We start from the raw sequence: 11,357 nt of genomic DNA on the forward strand, positions 1-11,357 counted from the left end.
CCCTATAGGAAGCAGGTGATCTCTGTGAAGAACCTTTATCACCTTTTTCCCTCTCTCAGGCTGGAGACGATACACTGGTAGGTTTGGTAACTTCTGTAGAACAACATAGGGTCTAGAATCCCATTTATCTTTGAGTTTTCCCTTTCCATTGTCTCCAAATGCACGGACGAGCACTCTATCTCCCTCAGCCAGCTGGTGTGGGCGGACACTTGCATCATACCGTCTCTTGTTTCTCTGGTGTACTCCATCTGAATTGTCAACAGCCAGGTGGTAAGCTTGTTTCAAGTTGTCTCGTAACTTCTCTACGTACTGCTGATGTCTCACTTCCTCTTCTGCTTCAATGGGGGTCTCAAAGCACAGGTCAACTGGAAGCCGTGCCTCCCGCCCGAACATCAAGTAGTAAGGAGAGAAACCGGTAGAGTCGTTACGGGTGCAGTTGTAGGCGTGCACTAACGCGGCAACTTGTTGGCTCCACTGTTGTTTCTGATGTGGCTGCAGGGTCCCCAGCATGGACAGGAGGGTTCGGTTAAACCGCTCGGGTTGAGGGTCACCTTGAGGATGGTATGGCGTCGTCCGTGATTTTTTCACCCCTAGCACCTGGAGGAGCTCCTTCACCAGCTTGCTCTCAAAGTCCCGTCCTTGGTCGGAATGGATCCTCGCTGGTAGACCATAATGGACGAAGAACTTCTCCATCAGTACCTTGGCTACAGTCACTGCACGCTGGTCTTTAGTGGGATAAGCCTGGGCATATCGGGTGAAATGGTCTGTCACCACTAATATGTTGGAGATACCCCGGGAATCAGGCTCTAGAGACAGGAAATCAATGCACACAAGATCTAACGGTCCAGTGCTAGTGATCTGGTGCAAAGGAGATGTTCTGTGGGGAAGTGTCTTCCGGACCACACATCGGCCGCAGTTCTTAATGTAAGTGGCGATGTCAACCATCATTTTCGGCCAGTAGAAACGGTCTCGTGCCAGTGCCAGGGTGCGCTCACTGCCTAGATGACCGGACTCATCGTGCAGGGATTTCAGGACTCTCACTCTGTATTTCTCAGGTAGGATCAACTGAAAAATGTCTTTACCTTCTGGCCTGCTGACCTTCCTGTATAGCAGCCCGTTCACAAACTCCAGTCTTTTTTCTTCTCTCCGTAGCAGGACAAAGTCAGGCTCAACGCCTGCTTGGCTATGCGGCCACACACTGTTTAACATGGCCTGCCTGACCTTACTGATGACTGGGTCCTGTTCCTGTGCAACTCGCAGCTCGTCAGCACTCACTTGTTCAAGAGGTCCTGTAGCAACTCTTGTGGGGTATGCATAAGCCTCGGGAATCGCCTGGGGGGAGGCTCCTAAGCTCTCAATGTATCTGGACATCAGGGGGGACTCACGGAAGCTGACACGTTGGCACACTGCTTTCACTCCTTGCGGTGACAACCAGCCCTCGTCATTGGTCACATTCCGGGACAATAGATCCGCATCCACGTTCTCTCTTCCAGGCCTGTACTGGAGCCCGAACTCGTAGGTGGACAAGGCTGCTAACCATCTATGGCCCGTGGCATTTAACTTGGTTGTGGTCAGGACATAGGTGAGCGGGTTGTTATCGGTTCTCACGGTGAATTTGGCTCCGTACAAGTAGTCATGGAACTTATCCACAACAGCCCACTTCAGCGCCAAAAACTCAAGTTGGTGGACTGGGTAGTTTCGCTCCGGGTTACTCAGTTTCCTACTGGCATAAGCAACAGGGCGTAAACCCTCTGGGTACTGCTGGTTCAACACCGCCCCTAATCCCTCAAAGCTGGCATCAACGTGGAGTATGTATGGCTTGTTGGGATCAGCAAAAGCCAAAAAAGGAGCATGAGTGAGACAGTACTTGATCTTCTCAAAGGCCTCGGTGCATTCCGGTGTCCACCGGTCATTGAACGGCTCAGATTTCCGGAACAGGGGTTTATTGTCTTTCTTGAGTCCTTTCCCTTTCTGTGTGGTAGGGTAACCTCTCGTCAAGTCAGTCAGTGGGCGTACAATGGCAGAGTAGTTAGCGATGAATCGCCTGTAGTACCCGCAAAATCCTAGGAAAGACTGCAGGGTTTTAAGGTCAGTTGGTTGCCGCCACTGGGCCACCGCCCTGATCTTCTCAGGATCTGTGGCAACGCCTGCTGCAGAAACGATGTGCCCCACGTACTTGACTTGACTCTGGCAAAACTGGCATTTATCAATGGAGACCTTGAGTCCGTACTCTTCCAACCGATCCAGAACTTTGAGGAGCCTTTCCTCGTGCTCTTCTAGTGTCCGACCAAAGACGATGAGGTCATCTAAATAAACCAGGCACTGAAGCAGGTTCATGTCTCCAACCACCCGCTCCATTAATCTTTGGAACGTAGCTGGAGCTCCGGAGATACCCTGAGGCATGCGTTCAAACTGATAAAACCCTAACGGGCATATGAATGCGGTCTTCTCTTTATCTTGGTCGGCCATGGCTATCTGGTAGTAGCCGCTCCTGAGGTCCAGAACAGAGAACCATTGGCTGCCGGACAAGCAGTCAAGAGCATCATCTACCCTTGGGACGGTGTATTGGTCGGAAATGGTCCTAGCATTCAGAGTACGATAATCTATGCACATTCTAACTTTTCCATTTTTCTTTCGGGCCACGACGATAGCTGAAGCATAGGGACTCCGGGACTCTTTAATAATTCCAGCCGCCAGCAGCTCCTGTAGGTGGCGCCGGATATCGTCCAAGTAGGCAGGGGCAAGTCGTTGAGACCTCTCTCGAAAGGGCCGGGAATCATTCACTCGTATCTCATGCTCCACTCCCCTTGCAAAGCCCATGTCCCACTCGCTAACTGAAAACACTGCTGTTCTCTTGGCCAGCTGTTTCGCCAGTCTATCTTTCCAAGCAGGAGGAATAGGTGAGTCTTCAAAACAGAAAAGATTTGGATCAAGCTGGCCTCTATCACTTGTATCCGCCTTGACTTCAGTAACTACATCAGCTTGGTAAATATGTGCAATAACAGAGCCTTTGGGAATGGCTCGCTCTTTGAGGCTCTCATTCTTTATCCATAGGGACACAGCACCCTGCTGTATGTGTGAGGGGAGAAGCACACATGGCGGTGAGGTAACTCCAGCTGGCAGCAGGTTAAGCGCGTCTATGACCAGGATGCTTGGTTTCTCGTGGTAACAGCGGCTTTGCAGACTGCACGGCGAGATTCACCAGCAGGAATGGTAAGTGACCCTGGACCGATCCACTTCACATGCCCGGCACACTCGTGCCATGGGGAAGACGTCCTCTCACTGCTCACTGGTAGGGTGTTTACTCTCCAGACCTTGGCGGTGTGACTGTGTTCAGTGTGGATTTTCTTAGTACTAGGTCCATGGTTGAATGATCTGGCATTGGTGCCTATGATCACAGGTACTTGGTCTGGGCCTGGAGGGTCAGGGCACACAAGTGCTAATATGGGCTTCGGCTGTCGACCAGCCCCATCTTCAAGGAACTCTACTGACACTGCCACGTAACCTCTGTAAGGGTAGCTTGAGTCTCCTAACCCCCAAATGGCAAGACTGGAAATGGGGTGAAGAGGAACATGGCTCAGATACTTCTGATACCACTGCTCAAAAATGATGGTCACTGTGGAACCACTGTCCATCAAAGCATTACAGCTCCGGCCCTCTATAATCACTCGACTCAAGGAGGGGTTACCCACTAGACCATCAGGGATGCTGGGAATTCTAGGGGTACTCACCGCACTCGTCTTGGCCTGGCAGTGTCTCTGTGCGGGCTCTGCTGTTCTGGATGGCGGTTCTCCGTTGGCTTTTTTCAAAGAGCTGATCAACTTGGAGATGACTTTGCTAGAGTCTTCTGCAGCCGTACACCTATTCGATACATGGCCATCTTCACCGCATCTGTAGCAAAAGAATGCGTCTTGGTTCTGATGTGGTTCAGCAGACCATTTCTGGGTGGCGCCTCTGGTGGAATCATATTGTCTTATGGGCGTCTCGGTGCTTGGTCTTCCCCTGTCAGCTCTGACGGAGTGCTCTTTAAAATTAACTGCCATGGTCTGGAGTTGGTGCTGTAAGTCACTCACCTGCTTCTGAATATCTGGGGAGGCACTCTTCTCAGCTCTTGCCCCTCTAGTGGACCGTATAAGCTCGCCATCTAAAACGGCTGGTGGGTCGTGCTGAGGGTATAGGTTGGAGAGCTTTGCCTTTAATTCATCAACTTCTGCTCTCAAACGGGTTGTTTCAGATATAGCGGATGTGGTATTCTCTGTAGCATTAAACTGTCGCACTGATGCTTTACGTGCACTGGGAGTGGACTTGCAGCGCACCAGTTGTCGGTCTTCCTCCTCGCGAATCTCATGTAAGAGTGTAAGGAAGGTGGGAGGTTGGTGTTTTCACTCTCTCAGGCGTAACTGCACCAACATCAAGTCTGACTCAACTGCTCCTCGCAGTAACTGCTCTACTCGGGCCCTGTCTCTTTGGGATGTGTGAAGTCCTCCTTTCTGAACAACCTTGGTCAACGAGCATTCAATTCGTCTCAGAAAGTCTGACAACTTCTCTCCAGAGTGCTGCTGCATGGATCTAAAAGCAATATAAACATCTTCTCCAGACTCTGTGGACCCAAAGGCCTTTTCCAATGCTGTTAGGTAGTCATCAGGGGTGGTGTCAGGATCGTTGCTACGAACAGCCTGAGCTATGTCCAATGCTGGACCTCTCAAACATTCAATAATTCTTTTTCTTTTTTTTTTCTCCCGGCGGGGGAGTTCACTTTCGTCTATCATCAGGCGTGCTTGAGCTAGCCAGGTGTCAAGGCTCTCTTCTCCAGCAGGGGTGGGAAGGACACCTGAAAAGACTCGAAGTCGTCTGAATGCGTGGCCCTCGTAGGGTCTTGTGGTCCTCTCAATGAGGTTCTCCACCACTTTGAAAAACGTGTCCACGGGTATGGAGGCTGGCACATCAGGAGAAGGGGGTTCTGGCTGGGTGTTGCCTCTTGGGTGGCGTGGTGGTAGCCTTGGGGGTGTGGGGTTGGTGCCCTTGGTCTCAAACACTACAGTAGTGACTTCATCATCTGGCCCACTAAGTATCCATGGGCTACCCCCAGCTGCTGAGTACACTTCACTAGGTAGGGCCTCTTTGCTAACCACCTCTTTGCACTCGCACAGTACTACCAGTCTCTGTGTATGTGGGTCACACAGGCGACCACGCACACGCACCCTCCCCAAAACCTTTATGTTCTGAAGGGTGTTCTCTATTTCACCTACCTCTGTGTCATCAGGAACATCACTGACCACTACAGCATGACTAGGATCTACTCCCTCCCCTTTACACCAACTCCAAAGTAGCGACATCTTAACGACTGCCCACTGCTCAAGCCTATTTAAATGTCTACTGAACCTTAAAAGCCTACAATACTAACTTCCACTCACTGGATACTAAAATTATATACTAAACTAATTTTAAAGATCCCAGCGGTGCCTCCATTTATGTAACCCTCTTTTGCACGCCTGTGGTTCCACTGAGCAGCAGTTAAACTAAAGAAATCTCAGCGAGACATTTCTTATTACACGTTATGTTTACCTCAGAGCAACTGACTGCTAGCCTAACGTCACTCTTAGCTAGAAACTAGCAGCAATATGCTAGGTTAATCTCCCCAAACTGAGGGGCTGAAAATTAATAACGTTAACGTCGTAACTAAAAGGTAGACACCTGTGCCGGCATATACCCCACTCGCTTCTTGAGACGGGGTTAACTACCTACTTTCACTGTAACTTATTATTTTTGGTAGTTACTTATATCGTTGGAACCCAAACTTCTTGCGTCTCGTCATTTCTCCCTCTCTCCCTCTCCTTCTTCTGTGTGCATGTGTGTGTTCCACCCCTCTCCCCCCACCAGATCCCACCCACTGAGCAATCTGATAGGCGGAGAGTGGTAGCTGACATTTAACTGGTCCTATGATATTCCTTGTCTCCGTTATCAAGCTAGGTTTTCCCCACCATGAAAACTACAGTTCATCTCACACAAACCACAAAGTAAACAAAGTAGCAAAATGCCAACAGTCCATTTGGGAGAATAACTAGGTAGCTGACAAATAGCTAGCTAGCAGACTAATAGCTATACCGTGCAGGTTAGACAATAATGCCTAGTGTAATGCCACTATAGGGTTGTGAATTAACCCTGGGCTACATATCATTCTAGATATTCCACATAATGGTAAAGTTAGTTAATGGAAAAGTTAACATTAATAGCTAACATCGCTAACGTTAGCAATATTAGCTCGCAAATTGATCGATAGCTAATTGATAACATTAACGTTAGCTAATTCTAACATGATAGTTAGACTGTTAACAAACGGATTTGGTTAACATTACACACATTATAAAAACAATATTTTTCTAACTAATTCCCGTTTACTAAAGGCCTTCTTACCTTGGATATGATGACAGCAGAGTTTGCACAGCTTACAAAGTCAGATGCATGACAGGACAGAAAAGTGACGGTTGAAGTCACTGTGGTTGGTGTTCAAAAGTCAGTCAAGGGTGGGGGATGGGTATTGCTGTGTGCGCATGCGCATATCAAGATACTACAAGCATCCGTTATATTTAAAGTAGCTTTGGCCTCACACATTTTTGTATGCACATGGTGCAACGCAAACGCTCCACACAAAACATTGACACATAAGGCAAAAGATGCTGAGCAGCATAGTCGACACCATACCTGTGACGCCAAGACATAAACAAATATATTCACACTAAGTTCTCCATTTGGAAAATAAGGCTAATGGAATCTAGTGTATGGATATGTAGGCCTATGCCACCATATATGGAGACTACAAATATGTCTGCCACATATTCACACATAAAGTTCTCAATATATTTAGAAAATAAGTAGTGGAATCTAGTGTATGGATATGTATGCCACCATATATGGAGACTACATATAAGTCTGTCACATATTCACACTTAAACTTCTCCATATATTTGGAAAACAAATAATTGGATCTAGTATATGAAGATATATAGCATCTTATATGGGAAATTAAAATATTTTGTATGCATGTATGGACATATACCTTTGAATATATGTTTGACATAAATATTTGAATCGCATATATGTCCATATAAGTAAAATTATAAGTCCCTGTTATTTGACATATATGTTCATATATTGCCATATACCACATTTTTGTATGGGAACTACCTAAGCTTTATGCCACAATGCTACATACCCAGAATTTGAAGCTTCTCTCATACAAATTAACATCCCCCAGAATGTCCATACGAAAATGTTCATCATGTAATGTCAACTATTTAACTAGTTAGACTGATGATGCAAAGTTTGCTAGCAAGTAAGCTAATATGGAAAGTTCGCTAGCAAGTTAGCTATGGCTAAGATGGAGAGTCTGTTTGGGGAATGTGTTGTGTTTGGGCGCATATCGCCATCTAGCGAGGCGGAGTAAAACATTAATACTTTGGCCTATGACAGTGTTTCTCAAACTTTTTCAGTTTCAGGACCACTTAATACCCTAGCTAAAAAAAAAAAAAAAGATTAGACCTAGCTCGCTAACGTTATCGATAGCTAATTGATAACATTAACGTTAGCTAATTCTAACATGATAGTTAGACTGTTAACTATGACAGTGTTTCTCAAACTTTTTCAGTTTCAGGACCACTTAATACCCTAGCTAAAAAAAAAAAAAAGATTAGACCTACTTCAACAGTAGCCTATAATTAGTCTACACAATAGGTCTACTCACTGAACCACCTTGCTTATTGTCTTTGCACTTTGCTTATTGTGTGGATTCATACTGTATGATTTAAACTGGCATATCTTACATAGACAGTGTTGCAGAACTGTTTTTACATACAAGTTGGTTCAATATTGCAAACAACTCATCTATATTATATTTTACCACGTCTGGTTCAGCTTCGGACCACCAGTGATCCCCGGACCACACTTTGAGAAACACTGGTCTACGAATATGACAGTGGTCCAGTCAAATCTTTTACTGTCTATGGTCAAATCCCAGCCGAGCTATAACTGTAGCTCGACTTACCTGTGCATGTAAACATACTGACTGACAAAAAATCTGAATGAGTAATTATAACAGACGAGTAGCCCTGTGGACACACAATATTGTTAAATTGAGATGTGTGAAACACTATTTGACTCAAATGGTAATCAGAAATAATTTGTTATAAAAAAAAAGACTAAAATGTGTTGACTAAAACTGACTAAGATACCTTTAGTTTTCTTTTGACTAAAACTAGACTAAAATGACGAGACTTTTAGTCGACTAAAACTTGACTAACAAAAATGATATTTGAATGACTAAATATGACAAAGACTAAAAAGGACATTTCTTCACAAGACTAAGACTAAGACTAAATTAAAAATAGGTGACAAAATTAACACTACCCCAGTTCCCGACATAAGCCAAAAGATCTGTCATGCCGAAATCCACACACTAAATGTTTTGAAGAGTCCAAGGACTTAGAGATGTTGGTATTGGCATAAGCATAAGGCTATATTTCTGCAGATAAACAATAACACAGAAACAAAATATATTAAAACAGTCAATTCCGTCTTGATGATAGTTTGACTTATAACGTGCACAAGTACAGAACTCAGTGTGCATATGGGACGTCGTGGGGGGTTGTGTTGTTGGTTTGTCCCATGTCCTTGCCAGATGAGGTAAGTAAAAGCCAAAGGACTGACCAGCTGTTGTGTCATGTCATAATCTACAGAGGCGTGCTCTAGCTGTAGTCCAAGGCCACACAGACACATTACACTGAGCCCACCATGCCCCCCCCCCCCCACACACACACACACACACAGGCACACATACACTACCATGCTCCAAATGATGCATCTGAGACATAAATAATGAAGAAAATCAATACTATGATGTAATTAGTGCATGTTTTTTAATGTTTCATATGTGTCAAACAGATTATACGTATTCTATCGCCTGATCGATGATGTTGAAAGATGTCATTTACCAGTGCACCAGACTGGCTATATATATAAAATAATCACGTTCCCCTGATCTCATGAGTTACATAACTAGGTGGCCAAAAGTACCTAAGAGTGATGTTAGAACCAACAGTCTCGTTTACATGGACAGTTTGTTTGTCATTACGATTGAAAAATGTGTAGTGTCTGTTTACATGGGGTACATTCTATTCCAATCAGGTGATCTAGAGCGTTTTTTTATTGGAATCTTTGATCGGAATAGCCAAATTTGCCTACTTTTCCTTGAGAAGATACAGCATCTGACTGATTCCATTATTCCGTTTCTAATAGGATTCAAAGTGTCCATGTAATCATGGCTACTGTCATTGTGGCCCTCTCCTTTCAGAAGCAACATCAACACCTGTTATGCAATAAGCTCCAACACATACATCACAGGACGCTAGCAAAGCCTACTAATAGCCACAGCTGCTGTTACATGAGCTGACCAAAAACTATGGAACGACTTTGCAGACTAACTAGACATAGACATCATGCGACTGCAAACTGAAATGTTTTTATATTATTGAAAAATTACAGCTATTAAATTGTTGGAATATAATACAAAATCTGATGACCAAATTGGTTATCTGTAATTATGGGACAAGCATGTGGAATATTACAATTTACTACAGCGTTGCAAAAAAGTTGGAACACGTGAAAAATGTTAATAAAAACAGAATGTCCCAGATAGCAAAATCAGATTGGCAGATAGCGGACCGCTGGTGGTATGCTGCAGGTGGCGTGCCACTTGTGGTCCGCCGTTGGACCACCATCTCTGTGGTCCAACTTGTCATGAATATTAAGAAAAAGTTATTAAAATTGATTGATTGATATATGGAGTTATTAAAATTGATTGATTGATTGATATATGGAGTGTAACTGAAGAAATGAAAAAGATGTTAGACCAATAGTGGCAAGATATTAGGCAATTTGTCTGCAACCCGCCAGCGGACCGCCAGAGAACCGATGAGCAAAATGCCAGCGGACGGCCAGCTATGCCCCCAATGGACCGACAGTGGTCCGCCAGCCTCTTATCTGGGTGTGATCTGCAAATCTTGTAAACCATAGTTAGTTGCTAAAAGGACACTGGCAACATCAAATTCATTGTTGTTAAAGGCATATTTTTAAGGTTCTTTGATCAACAAGTAATAATAAAAATGCCACTTCCTAGTTGGTGACATGATAAACTAATTCATGTCTTACTGCACAATGAATGATCTGTCCTCTGAAGTTATTTGCTCCCAAGTTACAGGTACAATACAATACACATCAGTGCTTTAAAGTGTTAGAAAGACTACAAAGACTTAGTAGGCCTACAGTGAAAAAGAGTTAATTTAATACCTCATTTCATTAGAGGTCCTAGCTGATGAGAATGAGAATCAGGGCTAAACCTAACAGAAAAAATAAAATAAATAAATACAAATCTGAATGGGATTTTCAATAGATCTTGACATTTTAATATAAGTATATATACTCTTTTGATCCCGTGAGGGAAATTTGGTTACTCCATTTATCCCAATCCGTGAATTAGTGAAACACACTCAGCACACAATAAACACACAGTGAGGTGAAGCACACACTAATCCCGGCGCAGTGAGCTGCCTGCAACAACAGCGGCGCTCGGGGAGCAGTAAGGGGTTAGGTGCCTAGCTCAAGGGCACTTCAGCCGTGCCTGGTCGGGGTTCGAACCGGCAACCCTCCGGTTACAAGTCCGAAGCGCTAACCAGTACAACCACGGCTGCCCCAATTACAGAGTAGAAGCAGAGGAATGTGGAGAGCCAATGTTGATGAGAAAACATTTATCAAGGAAAAACGTTTCTGGCACCTCTGGGGTCTACTTCTTAGAATAGCTGGAGATGTCTTTCTGTAAAGTGTTTCCACAGAGCCCTGCTCCAATGCAACATGCCCAGTGACTGTAAAGGTGCTCCATTCCATCACAAGTTTGCGAGGGTGTAAGGGTTCAAAACGCTAATAACAGGGATGAGACAGCACCTGTGACCGATCATTGAATTGACAATACAAAAAAACATGTTGTGAACACGTTTCCGTTTAATGGCAGTAGTTCACTGATGTTTTTGATGTTTTCTCCAAGCTTACAGCCACCCTTTGGGTAATCCCATGTTTCACATCACAATGCTATGAATTGTAGGGAATTCTTGAGTAAAATGTGATATGAAAGGGCACAGAAAGTGTGTGAGCAAGCCCTCAAGCACTACCTTCCTGACTTTCCTTTAAGATGATTTCATCTGGGTGCATGTGGGAAGAGGCTACATCTATCCCTTGGGGATTAATAAAGTATCTATCTAGGTTGTGGATGAGGTGGAGTCTAAGACGGAATGTCTGATTTTGGAGTAGTT

Source organism: Alosa pseudoharengus, unplaced genomic scaffold (assembly GCF_046254945.1).
Source record: "Alosa pseudoharengus isolate Yale_2024_CS ecotype anadromous, Long Island Sound unplaced genomic scaffold, YU_APseudo_1.1 YU_APseudo_1.1_scf_6, whole genome shotgun sequence".
NCBI classification, from domain to species: Eukaryota; Metazoa; Chordata; class Actinopteri; order Clupeiformes; family Clupeidae; genus Alosa; species Alosa pseudoharengus.